This window comes from Pseudonaja textilis, chromosome 3 (assembly GCF_049901715.1).
Source record: "Pseudonaja textilis isolate UNSWEBS1 chromosome 3, rPseTex1.2, whole genome shotgun sequence".
In the NCBI taxonomy this organism is placed as follows: Eukaryota; Metazoa; Chordata; class Lepidosauria; order Squamata; family Elapidae; genus Pseudonaja; species Pseudonaja textilis.
The window spans coordinates 32700104-32723306 of NC_141992.1; the positions used below are offsets into that span (position 1 = coordinate 32700104).

Sequence of the window (23203 nt, forward strand, 5' to 3'; positions counted from 1 at the left end):
TTATTCTCAAACCTGCTACTTTTCCATATTCTTCTATTTTTTCTATTAATTTTGGTGCTGTTTCCAATGGGTCTTCTAATATAAATACCAGGTCATCTGCAAAAGCTTGCAATTTATACTCCTCCTTTTTAATTTTCATTCCTTTTATTTCTTTTTCTTCTCTGATATTCCTATTCAAGACTTCCAATGTTAACACAAACAGCAGAGGCAACAATGGACAGCCTTGCCTTGTCCCTTTCCTTATATCTATGGATTCTGTTAATTCTCCATTCACCATCACCTTTGCAGTTTGTTCATGGTATATTGTTTCAATGGCTTGGATAAATTTCTTACCAAAGCCCATTTGTATCAACTGCAATAAAATAAATTGCCAACTCACATTGTCAAAGGTTTTTTGAGCATCTAGAAACATCAAGGCCATTTGCTTCTCAGGGTGAGCTTCATAATATTCCAGGGTATCTAAAATAATTCTCACATTGTCTTTGATTTGTCTCTTGGGCAGAAATCCATTTTGATCAGTATGAATAAAATTATTTCAGTATCTTTTTAGTCTTTCTGCCAAAATTGAAGCAAAGATATAGGACTATAATTTTTAACTTGCTGTAGGTCTGTACCTTCCTTCGGTATAAGTGTAATGTATGCTTCTGACCATGTTTTTGGTATTCTTTTCTTTAACATAACTTCATTCATAACTTCTAAAAGATGAAAATTCAATATTTCCTGAAAAGTATTGTAAAATTCCGCTGGCAAACCATCTGGACCTGGTGCTTTCCCAGCATTCTGTTTTTTTAAGGCTTCTGTTAATCCCATCATTGTTATACTTCCTTCTAACATTGTTAGATATTTTAAATATAACTCTTATTGATCCTTATCCATTATGGGTAAAAGGAAGATATTGTGGGAAATGTACTCAAATTAGATAGCACCAAGTTGCCTAAGAGAAGAACACTCCTCTTGGGTTTTCAAATATTTTAATATATGTTCCACCCATTAATATATTCCAGTACAATAGCAAACCCAATGTTAATATGGTAAAGCCATAGAAGCTTGCTTCAAGTTTTAAATGAATGCTCACAGAACACATATAATTAAATGCCCTCAACAACAGATAGACTGAAAAAATAAAATCTCACCCCAAATGGGCAAACATTATTATGTAGTCTCACAATATAGAGAAGTAATAGAAAAACAATGGCATGGAAACAAAAGAAGTCCAATTTATAAGTGGCAAATGGTCTTAACACCCACTAAATTTTGATGTGTTTCAGTATATAAGATATGGTTTACTATAATCATCAGGACCCTTTTAAGCTACATAAAGACTTGTGCAGCTCAAGTTCTGAGGGGAGACTCTCTATGAAATTAGGAAGTTGATCTGCAGTATGATTTTTTGGGCATTTTCATGAATCTCTAGAAGGAGATACTTCTAAATGCTACTAGCAAGAAGCTAACCTGAATGCACTCTTATGAAGAAAATATATAAGAAATGTGTCAACTTTCCTCAATCTGGCATTTTCTAGATGTATTGGTCTACAGCTTCAATGCATAATTCCCAGGCAATTTAAAACATCTGAATAGGGAGATTTGCTTAAGACAAGGTACATTTTCTCCTGGGGCAATGTCACCATATAAACCTCCATATAACACAGTTTAGTTGTGGTTTGTATAGACAGATAATCTTTCTGCAATATTTATCCAGACAAAAATAGCATGAGTTTTTTTCCTAATAGCAAGCTATTACAAAAGCTCATCTAAACAATGTTTAGTTCATAAACTGTAGAATCTTTGATGCTCTCTGAGCTTGTTTTTTTTTGCTTGCAGATATTTTGTTAACTTATGAGATAATATCATAAGTGGACTAGATAGAAGATCTGGCTGGCAAACCATACTGAACAAATAGTCCTTAATGGGTCTAAGTCCACATGGAGGGAAGTAAGCAGTGGGGTGCTACAAGGTTCCGTCTTAGGCCCAGTACTCTTCAATATCTTCATTAACGACTTAGATGAGGGAATAGAAGGGGAATTTAGCAAATCTGCAGATGATACTAAGCTGGTAGGAATAGCAAACACCCAAGAAGATAGGCTCAAGATCCAGATGGATCTTGACAGACTAGAATACTGGGTCATATCTAATAAAATGAAATTCAATATAGAGAAAAGTAAAGTCCTACACTTAGGCAAGAAAAACCAAAAGTACACAAATAGACTGGGTGAAACCAGGCTGAACAGCAGTAACTGTGAGAAGGATCTTGGAGTCTTAGTGGACAACCAGCTAAATATGAGCCAGCAGTGTACAGCAGCCACCAAAAAAGCTAATGCAATCCTAAATTGTATTAACAGAGGGATACAGTCAAGATCAAGGGAAGTACTAATATCATTCTATAAAGCCTTAGTAAGACCACACCTAGAGTACTGCATCCAGTTTTGTTCACCACATTATAAAAAAGATGTTGAGACTCTAGGAAAAAGTACAGAGAAGAGCAACCAGGATGATTAGGGGACTGGAGGTTAAAACATACAACGAACAGTTGCAGGAACTGGGCTTGGCTAGTCTAGTAAAGAGAAGGACCAGGGGAGACATGATAGCGGTCTTCTAATATTTGAGGGGCTGCCACGGGGAAGAAGGGGTCAAGCTATTTTCTAAAGCTCCTGTAGGCCACACAAGGAATAATGGATAGAAATGGAACAAGGAGAGATTTAACCTGGAAACAAGGAGAAACTTTCTGACAGTGAGAACAATCAACCAATGGAACAGCTTGCCTTAGGAAGTTGTGGGAGCACCATCAGTTGAAACTTTCAAGAAGAGATTGGACTGCCATTTGTCAGAAATGGTGTAGGGTCTCCCGCTTGGGCAGGGGGTTGGACTAGATGATCTACAAGGTCCCTTCCAACTTTGATTACCTGTATCTGTATCTCCAAATTCTTCAATAAACCTGTTATTGTATATTTTATGTTCTATGTTCTTTGTTATCTAGTTAGGTAATGAAATGCCTGCAACCAAACCAAACTCAGAGAGCACCAAGAACTCCATACTTCAGCTCTGAGCTTCATATGTTTTATTAAGATTAGTCAAATGAAACAAAACTGTATCCACAGCAAGCATACATGCACAGCCTATGACATAGAATGATGTCATCTTTATAATGTCAGATTAGGTAAACATAAAATTTTCAGATTCTTATTGTCAAATATTCTCTATTATATCATACTTAAGAATTGAAATCAAAGAAAATCCCACTAGCAGTGAGATGAGGAATTCCCAAACTTCACAGTCATACTGATATTCACTTAACTTTTTTTTATCCACATGCAGTTCAACCCAGTAGTGGGACTCAAATAATTTAACAACCAGTTCTCTGCCATGATGATTTCTTCCAACAACCAGTGCACAAAACTTCTCACAAAGTTAACAACTGGTTCTCCCGAAGTGGTGTGAACTTACTGAATCCCACTACTGGTTCAACCCCAGACGGTGAAAGATTGCTATCCCAGATGCCCATAGGTTCACTAAAATGTTCTCTTCCAAGAATTGGTGGTAATCATGCCAGATGTGATATTAAACAATAGTACCATATTATACTTCTCTGGAAAACGCACTTTGGAGATAGCTCACAAAAGCAATAAAACACTTCAGGTACATTATTCTGGGTATGCACTAGGAACCATAGCCAATGATAAACACATGACTTATTTTCACAGCATGTCCAAATGCCAGATCACATTTCCATGCTTACTTTGTCTGAATATTGTAGCAAATGCAAATCCAATACCAGGGCCATATTAATCAAACTAAAGGATTTGTTTCAACAGCAGTTTTCAATGGAACTATAATAACCTGACACACAAGTCCTCTCTTTATCACAGAATCTTGCTTCTGTTAGCCCCCAGTCTGGATTTAAACATCTTCTATCATCACTTCCTGTGCTGAAATAAAACAATTTTCCTTCTTCTGCTTAACCAACGCTTTCCTGCTACAGCTTCAAACTCCATTGTATCTATAACATTTTACTTCCCGTTATTGTAATACAGGGACTGTACATATGACCGGAGATAGGTCCTGGGCATTTGAAGTTGGTTTAGACATGCCACTTTTTCATCTTTATCCATCTGTCTCTATAGCTGCCATTTCTCCCCTAACGCATTGTTTCAGAGTACTGAAAATGCCCTATCCTTAAATAAAAGCCACGCATACTGGAAAAAAAAATAGAATTTACCATTCTTTAATACCACCAGAAAGCACAGCTGAATTCAAGCCCTGCTTGCAAATGATCTAGGAGGATTTGTGTTGCTTCTCCCCCCCCCCCCCAATATGTGCTCTTATATCAGGGGACAGATTTGAAAAAAAAATCTGTATTCCTGCCTGAGCAGGGAGTTGGACTAGAAGCCCTCCAAGATTCCTTCCAATTCTGTTATTCTGTTATATCTGTTAAACTAATTATGTTGTCAGAAAGAAATTCTGGGTTTTGGAAAATCATTATGATCTGTCATCCATGAATAATTGAATTATAGCCCAGGTAATGTGGGCTTTTTTCCATGTCATACAACATATGACAAGGAACAGAGGAAAACAAAATTCAGAAACTGGAAATAATCACAATTTCCAAAGAAATGCCACAATGGAAATTATGGACAATATAATCCATCATATTGTTATAAGAAATGCTATACAGGCAGGATATGAATTGGTGATATGGACAAATATTATGAATGCAGTGTTTTGTGCTGGGAAGAATAAGGAAGGAAGTGTGGTCCTTCAAAACATGAGGAAATAGTCAGAATTAACCTTTTCCAACCTGATAGTTGCACCTACGGTATATTTGAATTGTATGAGATGTCTATATTAACGAAAAACTCTGTGGGTTACATTCAGAAAGCACTAGATTGAGAAATATTGGAACATGCGATCAAATCCCAAACACACATTTTATTCAGAACAAACTTTATTTAGCCACAATCTGCAATAGTAGATCTAAGACAACCAGTGAAGCAATCATCTTACAATCTTATCAAGTATAAGTCTGTACCTAAACAATTGTGCTGCATTTATTAGAATTTATTCCAAGAAAAGCCTAGACAGAGTGGGACAATTGACAAGTTTCCATCTTTTACTTAGTAGTACTTGTTCGTATGCAAACAGAACCAATCTTTTGCAATATAATACTGTATACTTTAAAAAGTTAGAGTATTTTTTTAAAGCCCAAACAATTGAAAACAAGGAGAGGGAGAGAAAAATTACTCTAATCTATAAACAAAGACATCAATGTTTAATTACATTATTAGGTAATAAATATGAAGTTGAGCTGTCACAAAAAGTTCAATTTATCTAGGCAGCTGGCACAATGACAATACTTCAAGCTTCCTCATGGGAAAGCCTTGCTGGAAACTAGAGCAAAAACCTTAAGCCCCAGGCAAGCTAGGACATTACAGAGATGATGTGTTATGGGAATGATGCCAGATGTCTCACTTTCTCTGCATCGCCACTGGCAGGTTGACAGAGCAATGCTGGTGTCACCTCTAGGAAATGGGAAACATCACAAAATCAAGTCTACTGGGAGATGTCTCAGTAACAGAACACAAAGCATCCCTCTCAGAGACAAGCTTTTACTGACATCATCAAGTAATATTATTTCCAATACAGTATCCCTGTGAAGGATTTTATTTTTAAAAAAGCCAACTTTCTTGAATGGCAAACAGCGGTGCTAGAGCACAAAAGGGTCAATATTCTTATCTTAGGCCAGCAGAAAAGCAAAATAGACAATACTAAGGTTTCCTGCTTTCTATCCAATGCCTTATTTATACCACTCCTTTTACAATGCCAGTGACAGCTTTTTCCTGGTTAAAGGCACACTTCCTGCTTCTTGAACTGTGATTTCTCATGTTGCTTTCATGTACGCTATCTTCTATTTGTTTTGTTCAAACCACTGAATACCCTCTTAATTGTAATAATACATACTATTTAAGTAATCAGAAGGGTGAAACTAAACAGTTGCAAACAATGAAAATCAGACACTTTACTCATTTGCAAAAAGCCACATTCTTATCTTTCCCTGATAAAACTTGTGCCATTCACTTGGTGGCAAACAATGAAGACTTTCAAAATAAAAATGCCCAAGCAAATGAAATACCGAATAAAAGTTTTCTTTAGTCACAGAAAACATATATCTCAAAATAAATATGCATACATTGTCCAATAAACAAAAGGAGAAAAGTAATTATTTGTTGCTTATAAGTAATAGAATATGGGAAGAAAGTAAACCAGAAACTGACTGAAAAAGCCATAATTACTTTGGTTTTATGGTTCTAGCCATGATTAAAACAAATTCTGCCTAAGCAGTAAGTGTGGATGGAGACATTTGTCTCTGGGAATAGACATACAATATAGATGTACTTAGCTGCCTCAAACTTTCTAGTACCAGGTTATTTTTAAACATTTTCCTTTTAAAGAGAGCCCTTAAAAAGGGTGGAAACTAAGATTTATCAAAAAAATTTCAAACATTCAATATAAATAACTACTTTTGCACAGTTTTCAGACTATTATCTGCTTAGACCAGTTCTCTCTACTCCATGATTAAACAACATGGTACACATTCCCACCATATCGGCCTTCCAAAAGGGCCTGAAAATCTGGCTCTTTCTGGGACCTGATCAGGTCATCCCATTTTGGAGGTGGTTAGTAGCTTAGGAGAATGGGCGTTGGTCTTACCTGACACGCCATTTCTAGTCGAGCTGCGAGGATCATCCAGAGAGTGGGAGGTGCTCCAGTCTGCATCTGTGTAGGCTGAGCTTAATTACTGAGGAACGCTCTGCCCTCTGTCACGTGGTCCCTTGTAGCGTTCCCCAGCTTATGCGAAGTCGAGAGAGGAGGAAAGTCGTCTAACTCTCATCTAACTAGACTTAAGGTATCATTGGCTGAAACAAGGTTCCCCCAGACGGAAAAAATAAAAAAGGGTGGGGCTGGATGATCCTCGCAGCTCAACTAGAAATGGCGTGTCAGGTAAGACCAACGCCCATTCTCCCTCGAGCTGCTTGGATCATCCAGAGAGTGGGACATACCAAAGCTTGGCTGTCCTACGGGAGGGAATCCGTCTGGGGTGGAAGCTCCCCTGGGTCCTCGATGACCTGCTGGAGGACTCGTCTACCAAACGAGGCCTCCGCTGATGCAAAGATGTCAATCTTATAGTGCCTAATGAAAGGGGAGGGGGAAGCCCAGGTGGCGGCCCGACAAATGTCTGAGATTGGAGCCTGGGTAGCCCAGGCCGCAGAGGTGGCCGTACTTCTGGTGGAATGCGCCATAACCCCGCTGGGAACTGGCAAGGCCTGAGACGAATAAGCCTTGGCGATGGTGGCTCTGATCCATTGCCCGATGGTGGAAGGGGACACCTTGTGGCCTAAGGACTTGGGCTGGAAGGAGAGAAATAAAGACTCGGACCTTCTAAAGGGTTGCGTGCGGTTAATGTATATGCGGAGGGCCCGCCTCACATCTAGGGTGTGCCATCGTTTCTCCCTTTCCCGCGAAGGATTGGGACAGAAGTTCGGGAGTGTAAGCTCCTGAGCCCTGTGGAAGGCTGAATTGACCTTGGGTAAGAAGGTCGGGGCGTAGGACCACCCGATCGGAATGGAAGATACAAAGGTCCTTTCTCACCGAAAGGGCAGCAATCTCCGAAATTTGGCGAGCCGAGGTAATTGCCACCAGGAATACTACCTTAAAGGTCAAAGTTTGGAGAGAGGATTCTCTAATCGGCTCGAAAGGAGGTTTGGTTAGGGCCACCAGGACCTTGTTAAGGTCCCAAGTGGGGTACCGGTGCACGACAGGGGGACGGAGGTTAGTAGCCCCCCTTAGGAAGGCCCTGATATGGGGATGGTGAGAGAGGGGACCCAGATTGTCGCCAGAGACGACGGTCGAGAGGGCCGCTACCTGGCATCTCAGGGTATTAGGTGAGAGACCTTTTTTGAGCCCATCCTGGAGAAAATTCAAAATCTGGGCCACCGAAGGCGAGAGCAGGTTGACCATGGAGGCATGGCACCACCTGCAGAAACTGAGCCAGGTGGCATCGTATATCCAATTGGTTGAAGGCCGTCTGGCGGCCAGGATCGTGTTAATGACCTGGTCAGATAAATTCTCCTTCCTCAACTTTTCCCGCTCAACCTCCACACGGTTAGTTGGAGCCATTGGGGCTCCGGATGTTGAATGGGCCCCTGAGACAGGGAGATCCTGTCCGGAGGGATTCTCCATGGGGGAGACACTGAAAGGTTGCGGAGGTCCGCAAACCACGGCCGTCTGGGCCAATAGAGAGCCACTAGAATCAGTTCTGCCTTCTCCTGGGTCAGTTTCTGAATGACTCTGGGAAGTAGAGCTAACGGGGGGAAAGCGTACAGGAGTCCCGGGGCCACGGACAGCGAAGTGCATCGTGATTCTCGGCCCCGGGGGAAGGGAATCTGGAGAAGAACCGAGGGAGCTGGGTGTTGCGGGGGGATGCAAAGAGATCCACTAACGGGAGACCGAAGATCATGGTCGCCTCCCTGAAAAGGGATGGGTGAATGCGCCACTCGGACTGGTCCACGGTGGCCCTGCTTAACCAGTCCACTCGGGTGTTTGAGGCCCCCGAAATGTGTTCTGCTTTGATCGAGAGGAGGTGACGCTCTGCCCAAAGGCAGAGTCTTTCGGCCTCTCTCATCAACCGGATAGACTGTGTCCCGCCTTGCCTGTTGACATGGGCCTTGGCGGTAATGTTGTCCATGAGAATAAGGACGTGCCGCCCACGTACCTGAGGCAGGAAATGGCGCAGGGCCAGGTGGATGGCGTGGAGCTCCAGCCAGTTTATGCTGCAGGCCCGCTCTGCATGGGACCATTTGCCCTGTGTTGTAAGGGACTGGATGTGAGCGCCCCAGCCGCTCAGGCTGGCGTCTGTGGTGATGACGAGATGCTGGGGATCTTTGAAGAGATGACCCCTGTTGATGGCAGGGTTGGTCCACCAGATGAGAGACGAGAGGACCTTTGGAGGTACCTTGATGGAGGATCTTGAGTTGCTTCTGCCGGACCTTTGAAACGGGAGCAGGAGCCACTGCAGGGACCTGGTATGAAGACGGGCCCAAGGAATAATAGAGATGCATGAAACCATTTTTCCCAGCCCTCTTTGATCGTCGAATAACCTGAATTGAATTTTGAATACTCTGGAGCCTTTCCGGGGAAAGGAACACTTTTTCCTGCACCGTGTCAATGATGGCCCCCAAGTGGGCAATTCAGGTAGAAGGGACCAGTTGGCTCTTTTTTTGGTTGACCAGAAAACCATGGGCATGGAGAGCAGAGAGGGTACTCTTGGTATCCAGCTCTGCTTGGGATTGGGAATGGGACAGGATGAGGATATCATCCAGATAGCAGTGGAGCCGGACTGGGTAGTCCCTTAAGCAAGCTGCCAGGGCCGCGAGGATCTTAGTGAAAACTCTGGGAGCGGAAACTAACCCAAAGGGAAGGGCCACATACTGGAAATGATGGTGATTGTAACAGAATCTAAGGAATTTGGAGTGGGAAGGCCGAATCGGGATGTGGAGGTATGCCTCAGAGAGGTCTATAGAAGATAGCCAATCTCCTTGCCTGGTGCCCTGCAAAATGGATTGAAGGGTGTGCATTTTGAATTTGCGGAGGGTTAGGAAGCGGTTGAGTCGTTTGAGGTCCAGGATAGCCCTCCATCCCCCCAAGGACTTGGGAACCATGGAGAGGTGGGAATAGAAACCCTGGCCTCGCTGAGAAGGAGGAACTGGCTGGATGGCCTGGATGGAGAGTAAGTGGTGGATGGCAGAATCCATTAATTTGCATTTGGAGGGGTCCCTAGAGGGAGGAGATGACATGAAGAACTCGGGAGGTTGAGAGTTGAACTCCAGAGCAAGTCTAAACCTAATGGAGTCCCTGACCCATTTGTCGGAAGTGGTAGAATCCCACAGGTCGGCGAAATGTCTCAGCCGACCACCAATGGGGGGAAAGAGACAGGATCTATTTGGAACGCCGAAAGGGTCTCCCCCCGGAACCCCTGAAGGGACGCTTAAATCCTCCGCCCCTCCTATTTAGATCGCTCGAGTCGGAACGATCCTGGGGATATGATGCTCTATACGAGGGAGGCCTCGGGTACCTGGGGGGGAAGGGGGACTGGTAGAAGGACCGGGAGGATCCTCTTCGAAAGGGCTGAGGGGTTCGGGAGTCAGGCCTCCGAAAAAGAGGAGGAAGGAATTTCTTCTTTCCCCTAGTTTCGGCCAAGAGTGGGTCCAGGGCCGGCCCAAAAAGCTTCTCCCCCTTAATGGGGGCGGAGGCCAGCTTGACCTTGTTCTTCACATCTGCCTGCCATGGTTTGAGACAGAGCAGGCAGTGGGCAGTGACCTGGGACGCTAAGGCCCGGGAGACAAATTTAACCGAATGGTACGTGGCGTCAGCTGAGAACTCTGCCGCCGCTGTGATTTTGGCTATGTCCTGAAGCACCCGTATATTGGATGGAGGGATGTGTGACTTCAGTTGACGGAGCCACCGGATAGAGGATCTGGTAAAGAAGGAGGCTGCGGTGGCCGATCTAATTGCCTAGGAGTCGGCTAGATGAGCCCGACGCAAGGCCAATTCAGACCTCCTATCCTTGGGTTTGAGGGCCTCCAGGGGGTCACTCGGGGAGGAGGAAGAGGCGAGACCAATAATGGGCTCGTCCACCTCCGGGGTATTGAGGAGGGAGCAGAAACTCTGTTCGAGGTTAAACAACCTCTTGTCCTGTGTGGATGGGGCCGGAGGAGCCCCCGTAAAGCCCAGTTGGTTAGAAACCAGATCGTGGAAAATGGGAGGGGCGGGAATCACATCCTCGACCACCACGGGCTGCTTGAACATTGCGTCCTCCGGTTCCTCCCCAGAGGAGAGGGGGGCAGAGGGGAGTTGAGTGGCCAGGCCCAAGGTGTTCTTGGCCTTGAACAAGATGGACTTGAACATGTGGGGCTTGAATAACCCCACAAAGGAAGGCTGATCGGGGGTAAGGCCCTCGTCCTCCGACAACTCTGCTTCCATCGGGTCTAAATCCGAAAAGGGTTCCCCATGGAAGGTGGATCCCCATTCAAGGTCCTCCTCCTCCTCTCTGTATTGGTCTAAAATTTCCATTCCCTCCTCCGGTTCCCTTTCTGGAAGAGGGCTGGCCCCCCGGGAGGGTACCGGACCAGGAGCGGGGTCCAGGGTGGGCATGGACCTAGTTGGCACTGGCTCTTGCACGGGAGCCATCTGAGGAAGGCTTGGTCCGGCCATCTGCTGCATGCCTTGAGCTATCCCCTGTCGAATAGCCTGCTCCATCCAAGTTCTCATGTACTCAGGCATCTCGATCATGGGCGGGTCCTCCTGTCTTAGGCCAGTGGCCGTGAGAGTGAAGGTTGCTTCAGGGATCCGGCTGGTAGCTGGTCCAGGGGCGTGAGACTCCTGGGATGAGCTGTGCCTGGAGAGAGGGGAACAAACTGGAGGGGGGGGTGCCTGGAAGTAGAAGGGGTGGCTGGGGGTGATGGTTGAGTCACCCTAGAGCGCCTATCGAACTCCCTCTCTAGTGCCTTATGATGCCTTAAGGCGTCCCTTTGAGAGGCCTTAGAAGTCTCCTGGGAGGTTTCCTTAGCCTGTCTGCGCACATGATGGGACTTAGATTTTGCCTTCAAAGAATGGCGGGAGTTAGGGTTATCATCTGCCATGGTGAAACAACAGAAGTATCAATATGAATATATATAGAAATATATATATGTGTACAGGTGGTTGGCATGCCTAGGATACGACCTGGGTAAGGCCGGGTATCCAGAAACTGGCCCGCGCCCCCTTTTGGAATTTGCAATGAATAATCTGAAAAATATGACCAAAAAAAGGAAAAAAATTTTTTTTAAAAAAACTGCCACAGATATAGGCTTTTAATGTACAAATATATCCCACCGGGATAAGGATCCAGGAAAAACACACTGCAGGGACAGTGATGGAAGGCTAAGTCTCTCTAAGCAAATCTGAGAGAGAATAAATGCCAGTTGGATGAGATTGGATCACCAATATAAAGAAATATGAAGATATTCTGTATTAGGACTGAATAACAACCTGGCAGTTGGTAAAAGGAAGAAGAAGCCAATCAGTCAAATCAACGCCAGCAATACAAGGCTTCAGGCAGCTTGCCCCCCACCCCCTAGGGAGGGAGTGGCTGCTTTTCTACTTCCCCGCCCTGAGTCAGGAGCCAACACTTACACCAACAAGTAATAAAATAAAGTACAGCTTTTTCCCTTTTGAGGGGAGAGGGAGATAGAGAGATCAGCCCTACTAGGCCTGGGAGCCTAAAGCTAGGGCCAGCAGATCGTCGCAGCAATAGGAGGCCTGCAAAATGTCGCCCGGCCATGAGGCGGCGCCCAAAATGGCAGCCGCCTGGAAATCGAAAGCAAAAACGAAGCGGGCGGCTCAGGGCGGGTGCGTCCTGCAAGCCACGAGGGCGAGGACGCTGAAATCGCCTCTGTCTGGGCGATTGGCGTTAGTGGGGGGAAAACCAGAATAAAAACGCTCCGGACCTCTAGTAAGGCACAAGGACAGCAAGGCAGGAACGGAAAGAAAATAAACGGCAGAGGGGGGGGCTAGCGCTAAGCACTGCTAAGCCACCCGCTCAGCCCCCTGGGGGCAAAAACGCATACCCCTAAGTCTCAAGACACCCACAGATGCGCAGAGGCTAAGGAAATAATAAACTGAAATCAAACCTGTAACTGAAATATTATCCTGCTTGAATCAGCCAAAGAGTGGGAAGCACAATCAAAACACACAGCCTAACTCTGCGAAGGCTGAGCATAAAACTGGGGAACGCTACAAGGGACCACGTGACAGAGGGCGGAGCGTTCCTCAGTAATTAAGCTCAGCCTATGCAGATGCAGACTGGAGCACCTCCCACTCTCTGGATGATCCGAGCAGCTGGAGGGAGAAGATCCTACTTCCACACCATTTACATATCAGTACCTTTTTACCTAGTTCTGAATTAATTTTTAATGTTTTAATTCTCCATGCTGAATGTTTTTAACATTTCTAAGGTTTTAATTTCTAATTAGAATGAGGTTTTAGATTGTTGTAAACCACCCAAGTCACGTGACAGTGAGATGGGCAGCATACAATAAATTTAATAAATAAATTCATGGGCACTAGTCTGCAATTGGCACTTTTCTTCCACCTTTTGGGGTCTCTACATCAATTGACCTCATTTTGTAACCTCATTAAATCATAAATAAATACATAGAAATATGTCATATCTGCAAAGCAAAGGATGTCTCCATGCATATTTCTTTTCCAAAATGTCTCTGACATTATCCATCTCAAGACATTCTTAGAAAATGAAACTGGTATTTTGCTATAGCTTAGCTCTTTGGGTGGATGTGTTCCTGCTTGCCCAATGAATGTTTGAGACATTTTGTAAACACTCTCAAAATTCTAGGCATTTTCACTGCCTAGCTCTGCTCTAGCCTATCCTGGAACAGGACTCAAGTCATCTCAAACAAAAGATCCTCAACTTTGCTACCTGAAACCTTTTAAGTGGAGTTTCCAAGGCCTCAATGTGAAGCCTTATACATGCAAATCACATGTTCTGGCACTGAGCTATTATTAGGCTTCATGGCATAATAAAATGAATTTGCTATTACAGAAATCTTTGTAAACACCCTCAAAACTCTCTCCCTGTGAGTACCCAAAACCTCCTAGTGGGGGTTGCTTAAGTAATTTATTTTAAACCTGTATTTCAAACATGCTACACCATTCACTTTTTACAGCAGCTTTAGCATATGCCAAAGCTAGCAGAGTTAATAGTAACAGACTAATTTTAAACCCTATGATTACTGGGGCTGATTTATATAGTAGCTTCACTTCACAATACTGTGAATCATGCATGTGGTAATTGCCAACTCCAATTTTAGTTCTGTCATACTGAAGCCTTGGGGTTTTTTAATGCCCAGCTGCTGCCTTCTCCATTCTACAGAGGTACATTGATAATGCAGTGGGTTTCTGCAGCTTAATATCACAATATTATGATACCCAATGTCAGAGCTCTGCAAGTGATGAGTCATCTGTGAACTAAATACTTCAAGAAATAAGATATATGATTGAAAAGGCATTTAACTTTCAATTTGCTTTGCCTGTAGACCGCATGCTTAAAAAATAGCACTGAAATGTTGCAAACAGCTGATCTCTATTTAAGAGTGGTATGATACATGGACATGCATTCAACATGGCATGAAAACAAGTATTTCTGTACCAGGGTTATAAAACTCAGCAGAAAAAAGTAAATTATTTGAAATCTTCTATGGCGTTATAAAAAACTTAAGGCTTTTTATTTTGCAAAACACCAGATGGCAAGACAAGAAACAATGGATGGAAACTAATCAAAGAGAGGGAAACCTGGTATTAAGGAGAAACTTCCTAACAGTGAGAGCAAGTAACCAGTGGAACAGCTTAGCTTGCCTTCAGAAGTTGTGGGTGCTTTATCATTGGAGGCTTTTAAGAAAAGACTGGACAGCCACCTGTCTGAAATGGTATGGGATCTCTTGTTTGAACAGGGGGTTAGATTAGAAGACCTCTAAGGTCCCTTTCCAGCTCTATTCTGATTGAAAATGTTTATCTGCCCCTAAGCTTTTAAGATTGTTTTACTATACATGGAAAAAAATACCACAGATCCGTTTGCATATAATATGCATCTTTTGCATATACTCCAGCAACCTGAAAAGAAGTAAACAAAAGACATGCATTTTGAGACTTATTATATCCATTCCACTCTATCAAAATCAGAATTTCTTCCTTGAGTAGATGGGTCTTCAAAACCATCCAACTAGCATTCTGAATAGTTTCTCTTTCTCCCTTTACAAACAAAGGAGTTTCACTGTGGGGAAATGAAATTTGCTCGTGCCCATCAATTGTTGGATGAGAGGAGACAAGATGACAGTTAAAATTATGGGGACAAAAAGGAAATATAATACAAGCCTGTCTTTTGCAAAGACAGATCTGCAAAGATTAGATTAGAGTTTGTGAAAATTAGATTTGACCCTAATGCAGCCTTCTTTACCCTGATGAAAGACAGACTTGTTGAGATTTCAGCTCCCAGAATTCCCAGTTACTGGTAGATGGAATTCCAGAATTCTATCTGGAGGACAATGGGTCAGGGAGATATATTGCCATCTTGTGCAATGTAACTTTAGCATCATGAATCATCTGTTTCGATTTTCTTTTTGCTTGTTATCCTTTTCAGTGGCATCAATGTTTTGAACAATTGTATAGAAAGAAAATAATCTCCTGGAAGCAATAGTATAGTTCAAGTTTAAAAGATTATGCATTGGGGTTGTTTACATTTTGATAACAGCTTACATTGTACAAATGGAAATCAGGCCAAATAGATCTTTGTGTGTGTGCATATGTGCAAGCATGCCCGTGTGTGTAAAACTTCAGCACCCCTCTTTGGATATAAATGTGGGCTCTTTTTCACTTAATAAAAGTGAAAAAAATCTGTTCTTATTTATATTAAGAACTCATCTCTACATTTTACAGAACTACGTTGATAATTTTTTTTAACATTTGAATAAAAAAACTCCTCTAATCCTGCATTTTGTATGTTGCAATATCTAATTGAAGGATTATTTATAAATTGAACAAATAATCTACTGGGAAAAGTACTGGTCCAGTACCAACCACAAAAGATTCTAACATATGGTCATCTTTAAAAATCAAGATCAAATTGTAGTTTTACTATGTTTATTCGATGATTCATTTCGGCTTTCTGATGATTTTAGGATAATCTTTAATATTCCACAGCACAGTCATTCATGGCTTCTTTTGCGAAGGAGAGAAGGAAGGATATGGGCTATCTTATCCATGAAACTGAAAGCACAAATGATTTTTAGAGTGACCCTTAACTATTAGCTATCATAGGATTATTCAATTTCTTTTAGGTTACTGAGCCAAATTAATGGGCCAAATTCACCTGTGGGTTTTATTTTATTTTCATTTGCCCACGTAACATGTCTGAAATAAGTTTTTTTCATTCATATTTTAGGAATTAAAGGTCAATTCACACAATTACAGGGAAGCAGCTTAAGAGACGGCATTTAACAGATGTTGCATGCAATAAACCAAATTTTCATCAGAAGACTTCCCTGAAACAAAAGACAAGTCCAGTGCAATCAGACAAAAAAACAACATTAGCTTTCATCTTACATAATTTACAGCCAATTGTAAGTGATATAATCTGATGTGAATAACTTAAGTTTGATCTTAACATCAGCACTAAGATCCCTATGGTTGAGCAAAAGTTGGTCCTGTATTTATTTTTCTTGTTCCTTCTATATCTCACTCAGTAAGTAACTCAATACAAATATGTTTGAAAGGAAACCACAGCCTAGGAGCAATATAGATAACTATGAATGACATAATTTACAATTTAAGAGAGAAGTAGCAGACCATTTTTCCCCAAAACAGTCCATTAAATTGATATTTCACTGTATTTCCCAAAAACTCTTTAAACAGTAATGGGAAGAGTCAATAATATGATACACCTAAAGAAATAGAAGAGCAAATTTGTCCTAAAAGTCCTTGGCTGTCCAATGTTAAAATTACAAAGCCCATTGCCAATGTTTTATCCACTGATGAAGTGATTGCCCAAAGAAGGAGGTAGATATTATATTCAGGAAAACTTCTGGTTTCTATTTAGACATGCCTGGATAATTTTAGATACAGATAAAAATATATCAACCAAGCTACTGAGGTAACATAATGTACTACTCCTAATACTGAGAGAATGGAAAGGAATAAGAAAAATAAAAACAGAGGACATTTTTTCTTTACTGTAGTGCAGGGGTGTCAAACTCACAGCCCGAAGGCCGGATGCAACTCACACTGGCCATACACACCCATTTTAGCAAAGGGGGAAAAGTCCTGATACATCATGTGATGACAACATGACGCTGCAAGTTTGACACTCCTCCTCTAGCAGTACAACTTGATGATAATCCTTACATCAAACTATCCATTTCCAGTATTTAATGTGATGAAGTTTTACATTTTCAGTAAATAAGTAATCAATTGTATACTCCAATAGTAAGATCCCTTCCCTATCCAGGTGCAGATTCCCTAACATAGAAATCCATTTATTTTTCTTGTCTAATATTATTAATATTAATAAGGAAGAAATAATTCTTATATATCTATCAACACCACTCACAAAAGTAAACAATGAATGAATTTCCTGATGATAATATTTGCTCCTCTACTACATCCACAGTAGAAGTCTCCAAACTTGGCAACTTTGAGACTTGTGGACTTCAACTCCCAGAATTCCTCAGCCAGCCATGCTGGTGGGGAATTCTGGAAGTTGAAGTCCACATGTCTCAAAGTTGCCAAGTTTAGAGATCCCTGATCTACAGCCATCTATTTGTAAATGGCTCATTTTTAAAAAAGATTATATGTTAAAATATTGAAAAGTATTCTAATGGTCTTCTAAAAGTGGCATTGCAGGTGGAACTTCCTTAATGACCACAATTGGGATGTCATCTCAGTTGTTGGGCAAAGCAGTTGTTAAATGAGGTGACTATCTGTGCCTGCTTCATTCAATGACTGTCAATCCTGGAACTCCCAATTCTGGTTCTTAAGTGATCACTTGTTAAGCTGATAGACTCCTGGCTATGGCATGCCAGCACATTAGGGAGGATGGGGAGACCCTGGGAAGCTAAAATTCTTCCTTGCTGAAATCTAAGCAGGATTTGCAGTCCTTGTTGAAGGAGACACTCACTCATGCCCTACACCAAGCCTCCAAGGGCCTCTCCCACCTGCTTGAGGCATTCTGCACTTCTTATCTTACTGCACTTATCTTACTGTACTGCCTCTTCTATGAGATTTCAGCTCCCTCTTGCCTCTAGGGACTGATTAAACAAGCTGCCTGCTGAAGCTGTTCTTTTCCTCTCTGCACACCTGAACGAAGATCTTCAGTAGGGTACAAGAAAGAGGGCTCAGATCTGTTTCTCCACCATGCCAAGGAGTTCAATTCCCTTCAGCAGGCAGCTCTTTCACCAGTTCCCAGAAACAACAGGGAGTCCTCTCAGTAGGCAGAACAGCTTGCAACGTTCCATGCTGGGTCCCCATTTACTTCCAGGGGAAGCCGGCAGAGAAGATTGCAAATAGCAATCACATGATACCAGGGTGCTTGGCAACCAGTCATACATGAGATTTGGTTGCCAAGCACCCAGATCATAATCATATAACCATGGAGGAAGGTACAGCACAACATTTTACGATGACCAGAAGTGCTTTACAAGCCATGAAGCACCTTTTCCAAGGCCACTGTAATTTTGAGCAGTCATTAAAAGATAGTCATACATCAAGAACTACCTGTACACTTTTAAGAATCTTCATACTTTGCTTTGAATCATCACTAAGATTCCATTTTCCTTTTCTTCCAAATCCTGAGTTATCTTCGGCAGGATATCTACTCCATGCTGTCTGAATATACTAAACCAAAAGAATTAATTTAAATTGGTTTGAAACCCAGTGTTTAAATACAATTTTGAATGTTGCCTTTTTAAATCCAATGTTCTACGTTCCCCAGAAGTTGTTGCAATCAAGTTTAATTCCAGACTTTAGCACTTGTAATTTCACATTATTTTCAGGTAAGAGAGTCATTCCAAATTGCAGCAAAGAAAGTACAACTAGACTTACTTACTCTTAACTCCTGCAAGATCAACTACCAAACAAAAACTGTCAGATATACAACCCGACAAGATAGAATTGCTAACAACTGACACACATTTATGACGGTGGCAGGGTCCCAGGGTCATGTGATTTCCTTTTGAGACGTTCTGACAGGCAAAGTAAATGGAGAAGCCAGATTCACTTAACAACCATGTTACTAATTTAACAACTGCAGTGGTTCACTTAACAAATGTGGTATGAAAAATTATAAAATGATGCAAAACTCACTTAACAAATTTCTCTCTTAGCAACATAAATTTTGGGGTCAATTTTGGGGTCATATGTTGAGGACTACCTATATTAAAAGCTTACACCAGCATCTCAGTTGTAGAAGTACAGTAAGACAAAAGAAGCCCATACTCATTCTCTCTTATGTACAACTTCCTTTCAAGAAAACTGAGAAATTGAGATAGTAAGTGCAAAGGATATCTTTGGTTGAAGAGAAGATCTAGTTAGGTTTGCATCAATATATAAAAAAATCTGGAATGAAGGAACAAGCAGTGAAATTCAACTCCCTCCCTTTGTATCCATGGCCTTGGGTAGCCTGGGTCACTGATTAATAATTACTTCAACATAGCTTTTTACTTTATTCAAAACAAGGTCATAATAAAAGTTACAAAATCTCCATGCAAAACAGTTTCCTGTACTGTAAGAATATGTATCTTTAAGCAATTTTCATATTTTTTTTCAGTCAGGTTTTAGGAAACAAAAATGAGTCTTTTACACAGAGCTGGCTATCATGTTAAATGGGACCAAAGACCTTGAGTTATTTCTTCACAAATGTGACATTCACAAAAAAATGTTTCTTTAATACCCATTACATTTTCTTTAAATTGTTCCTCTGCAGAACTCTGAAAAGAAACTATATTATTTTTCCCCACTCCATTTCCATCACAACAGCCCTGTGAGACAGATTGTTTGGAGAACAATGAGCCCAACTCCCAAATATAGATTTGAATCCTTAAAGCATTTTTTCATCCTAAGTAGAAGCTGAACCAGCTCTTATCTTTCCAAAGTTTAAATTTCATTGATTAATTAATAGCAATTCCTGAAAGAAACTGAAAATGTGAGATAAATCTTAACTAAGACAAAGTGATCTACCATATATGACATATGGCTTTTGTCTCTCCCTTTGGTCAAATGTTATTCCTCTGATTTGGGTTCAAATGAAATGTTTTAAGATCTCACTTTTGAGCAAACACTTTATCTCATAAGCTATGTAATTTATCCCAGAATGAAGACCAACATATTTTCCACTAGACTTGATCCTGTCTTTTTATATCAGTTTCACACATCCAAGATTTAAATGTACTTTCAGATGCCATATATTAGGGTTCCCAAAATAATTTCCCTCCAGATATTAAAGACCACACTTCCCAGAATTCATAGCCAATATGACAAAGGTCTTAGAGAACTGAAAACTGGTGAAGAAGGACCTATCTTTCAGTGGGGTTAGCCAGCAAGACCAATGAAAAGAGAGGAGAACTACGATGCAGCACTATGTAACACCGCATCTCCCATTCTCTCTTTCAAATTAACAGCTTCTCCTACCGAAAAGGAATATTGAACAGAAACCCAAATTTTATATTAAATGAAATAAAGAAAAACATTTAGAATTGTTCATGAACCTACTTGTTGTCTTCTCAGAGCAAGGAAAGTAAGTCAAAGCCTACCATTAAGATGACAAAGATTTTTTTAAAAAAGTTGTAGGCTTCAAGCAGCTTCTTTTTTTACTCTGAGCCCATTACTAAAATGAAATATTGATTGATCATAATTCTCAGAAGGCCAACATTTCCATCTGATTTAAATTGGATACTGCAAAACTACTACATGATGTATTGCCAGCAATGGTATACATACCCAATTTTCAAACAGATGGTCTTCCACAATTAATTTGCCACCTTCAAGTAAGAACACAGGATGTCAATTAAGTTAATAGAATATGCAATATTAGATGCTGCTGTCTTAAAATAAAATGAAGGTCCTGTTTCCCCACTTCCAGCATAAAAACTCGTACCATGTAGTATAAAACTGCAGCTTCAGTTTCATTGACACCCAGTCAATCTTGCCCTTTGTTTCAAAAAATGTCAGATTCAAAAGCAAGTATCACTGTTATCCATTGCCAAAGCAAGATTAGGTTACAATTCAAGGGCAACATGATTGTTTCACTGCCTAGTAACAAAATTGATTTTATTTTGATAACGTCTATGTATGAACTGATATCATTTGATTCTTTAAACAAAAATGCCACATTATCAGGCATTGCTCAGTTTACTTTTTCATTCTTCTGCTAATTAATATATTATATGGAAGACAGAATATATATATTATATGGAAGACAGTATTTTTCTTCCTTCTTTAAATGGCAGTTGGAAGTTTTCTTGAATCTTTTCAGTATCTATAATCTACTGAGTAAGTAAGTAGGTAGTTAAATAGATAAATATATATTTCAAAAGGCCTTCATTTTGCCAAAAGTTTAGACCAGCAAAGATAGCCAGCTGACTTTCCTTCTTTCTTTGGAAAAAAGGCTTTCTATAATGTTAATTATAATTAAATATTATAACCTTTCACTTTTTCTACAATTTTAGCCAGAAATTTGAGGTTTCCAGAAAACTGAGAATCAAAAAATGTTCCTATGGATTCCACCCAGTGCAGTCATCTCAATTAGCTAGTTCCTCTACAAGTACGTGGTCCTCATTGTTTGGCATGGAAAGCATTAGTTTTAGCTTATTTTACAAGGTTTGATCAAACTTGCCTGAAATAGACAATTCAGCCCCTATCTGGATAGTGAGATGGGCAGTGTATAAATTTAATAATTAAATCAATGAGTATCTCTCCTTTTAGCTACCCTACCATGTAAATAAGATATCCTAGGATACTGAAGGGAATCTATACCAGGGGTCTCCAACCTTGGCAACTTTAAGCCTGGTGGACTTCAACTCCCAGAATTCACCAGCTAGCTTTGCTGGGAGGATCTGGGAGTTGAAGTCCGCCAGGCTTAAAGTTGCCAAGGTTGGAGACTCCTGATCTATAGAATATAAAATAATTCAGTAAAAGTGAAAATGTCAAAGACCAAGTTAAAACAAACTTAATATTCTCTCCATTTTTATATTATTTCACCAGGGAAAAGTTTTATTTATTTATTAAATATAGTAAACAAATTACTCTTGAGTGGCTCACGTGGGGTGGGGAGAGAAAGAGAAAGAGAGATTCTGACAGAATAACCACGAGAGTTTCTGGAGAACAATATTTGTCAGATTATACAAGTGTTCCAAACAGATAAACAAGAAAACAAATTTCTATAACACTACTAGATTAAGACCAGTATACTCTCATAATCTTGGCTTCTTATATATTGGAAAAGATAGCAGCTGATAAACAGAACCTTTTTCTATGTATCTCTATCTATCTTATCTTTCTTTCTATCTATCTATTTATCTATCTATCTATCATCAGGAGCTTCTGCAGCACAGAGATAAGGCTAATTTTGATCAGATGGCATAAAACAAGCTTGATGAATTAATAATTATTTAAAGAGGATCTTGAAAGTTGGTTTAAATGTATAGATTTGTGAATTTGTATTTAAATTTTCCTTTGGGAGCTTAAAGTCACATACTGCTCCTTTCTCATATTTCCACCCAACAAGTACCCTGTTTGTAGTCTGGCCCTAACAATTCAGGATTTTGAATGGACTTGCTCTTAGGACTGTTCAAGATCACAAGATCAGTAAAGCACCTTAACTATGACTTCATACAGGTCCTTTTTTCTATTTTTCTATATTTTCCCGGACATTGCTTTCCTTTCCAAAATGGACTTTTTAATTAGCTAGCTAGCTAGCTAGCTATTCACCCCATAAAAATGAAGAAATCTATCACCGGGAAGAAGACTAGGACGAGATTTCAAGCATCTCGAACAGCAATGCAAAATAATTACTTTGGGCAATTACAATTTGGCATCTTGGGATAAAGATACAGTACTGCATTTGCTATGTGTAGTATTTACTCAGAGGGAATAAAGAGTAGTGTTTTTCTATATCTACAGGTAGTCCTTGACTTACAACCATTTGTTTAACAACCCTTCAAAGTAAAAATAGCACTGAAAAAAGTGATTTATGACAAGTCTTCACACTTATTACTAGCACAGCATCCCCTCAGTCATGTTATCAAAATTTGAATGTTTAGCAGCTGGCATTTATTCATCATGGGGTCATCTTTTGTGTGTTTCCCAAAGACTTCCAACAAACAAGATCAATGGAGGAAGCCAGATTTACTTAATGTTTGTGTGACCATTTAATGACCACAGCAAAAAAAGGGTTGTAAAATTGGGTATGACTCACTTAACGACTCCATCACTTAGCGATGGAAGATCCTATCCCAAATGTGGTTGTTAAGTTAAGGAACAATGTGGTGTGGAGAGGAAACAGCACTTAATACAGTTCTGTGAGAACTGAGCATGCTCAAAGGGAATAAAATGG

The 23203-nt window shown here is 40.8% G+C and overlaps 1 protein-coding gene across 4 annotated transcripts in view; it reads right to left on the reverse strand.

Annotated features, from left to right (window-relative positions):
• The window catches only part of TOX2 (TOX high mobility group box family member 2), a 243660-nt gene that overhangs the window by 207476 nt on the left and 12981 nt on the right, over positions 1-23203 (reverse strand). The window lies entirely within an intron of this gene.